We start from the raw sequence: 1,687 nt of genomic DNA, 5'->3' as shown, positions 1-1,687 counted from the left end.
CAGTTATAATTCAAGTGCAAAATAAATAAACCTTGACCTACAATTTGCACTGTATTCAAAAACTAACTCAAAATGTATTGTGTAAAATCTAAAATGAGAAATGTGTAGAAGAAAACATACAAAACTTCTAACTGCATGTTTGGTAAAATTTCTTAGATTATGATCCCAAATATCCAATACATAAAAGGGAAAAAATTTTATCAATTAAAAAGCTTCTGCTCTATAAAGACACTGCTAAGGGAATGAAGGAAGCCAGGGGTGCCTGGGTGGCCCAGTTGGCTACGTGTTTTCCTTTGGCTCAGGTCATGATCCCAGGGTCCTGGGATCAAGCCCCAAGGTGGGCTCTCTGCTCAGCAAGGAGCCTACTTCCTTTCCTTCTCCCTCTGCCTGCTGCTCCCCCTGCTTGCACTCTCAATCTCTCTGTCTCTAATAAATAAATAAAAATCTTAAAAAAAAAAAGAAAGAAAATGAAGGAAGCCAAAACTGAGAGAAAATATTTACAAAACCTATATTTGAGGAGGGATTTGTTGTTGTTTCAGAATATTTAAAAAACTCTCAAAATTCCAAAAAAGAAAAAAGTGCTTGCTTCAGCAGCAGGTACACTAAAAATTGAAAGGATACAGAGAAGAGTAACATGGCCCCTGCATGAATTACTCACAAATTCATGAAGTGTTCCATATTTTTACTGGATGAAAGTGGCAAAAGGTATAAGCGTCCAGTGATTAGATAAGTAAGTACTGGGAATGTAACGTACAACATGAGGACTATACTTAACACTGCTAGTGGTACATTTGGGAAAGTTACTAAGAAAGTAGATCCTAAAAGTTCTCAACACAAGGAAAAAACTTTTTTTTTTCCTTTTTCTTAAAATCTATGTGTAATTTTAACTGAACCCACTTGAGTTTGCTCCTCGGTGAGTCAAAAACTGCACCAGGTGAGTTGTCCCAGGAAGAAAACTTTATTTGCAGCAAATAAGGAGATCACAGCGAATGGCTTCCAAAGCCCTGACTCTCCCAGAGAGGGTGAATGGTTCCTTTTGGTTAGGGTTAGGATGAATGTTTAGATAGGGAAGTCTTGTCTTTGTATGCAGAGGTGGGGATAAGGTCCTGCATGTGCCTTAAGGAAACATGCCTATACACATACTGTATGTTATGTAAATGAGGCTTGTGTTCCACCTTGGGTGGAGATATCAGTACTATAATGAGGTAAACATAATTGTAGGTCATTCCAGGGGTCACTCCATGGTCCCTCTGCATAGGCATGAGTTGGGGGTAGGGGTAGGCTCAAAGAGTCTGGGTTGTCTGGGCCAGCAGGTGGTCTTGTCAGGGCAATCCCATTACCTGGGGTAGGGGGTGGGGGTTCCAGTTTCATTAGCCTGAGTTAAGAGGAAAGCCTGAAAGAAGAGCTTAGGGAAAATGTAAGAGGTTAGTGAGCACAAGCAGGTGGGCAGTAAAGGCCAGGTCTTGGGGTCTAGCTGGTGACAAGATGATGAATGTAACTAAACTTAATGTGGTCATCATTTCATAATACATGTAGGTCAAGTCATTGCACTGTACAGCTTAAACTTACAAAGTACCCTACATCAGTTATGTCTCAGTAAAACTGGAGGAAAAAGAAAAGAAAGGAAAAGAAAAGTTCAGTTAGAAAATGGCAAAATATGGGCGCATGGGTGGCTCAGTCCATTAAG

General features: G+C 40.1%; 1 non-coding gene across 1 annotated transcript; it reads left to right on the top strand.

Moving 5' to 3' along the window:
* Window positions 1-582: 582 nt before the first annotated feature.
* LOC118011626 lies at window positions 583-684 on the top strand. Its single transcript, XR_004679506.1, has one exon. It is a non-coding gene; the product is annotated as a U6 spliceosomal RNA (small nuclear RNA).
* Window positions 685-1,687: the final 1,003 nt, after the last annotated feature.

This window comes from Mirounga leonina, unplaced genomic scaffold (genome assembly GCF_011800145.1).
Source record: "Mirounga leonina isolate KUSES-001 unplaced genomic scaffold, KU_Mleo_1.0 Mir_150, whole genome shotgun sequence".
Lineage (NCBI taxonomy): Eukaryota > Metazoa > Chordata > Mammalia > Carnivora > Phocidae > Mirounga > Mirounga leonina.
This window is presented reverse-complemented; position numbering and strand designations above follow the sequence as displayed.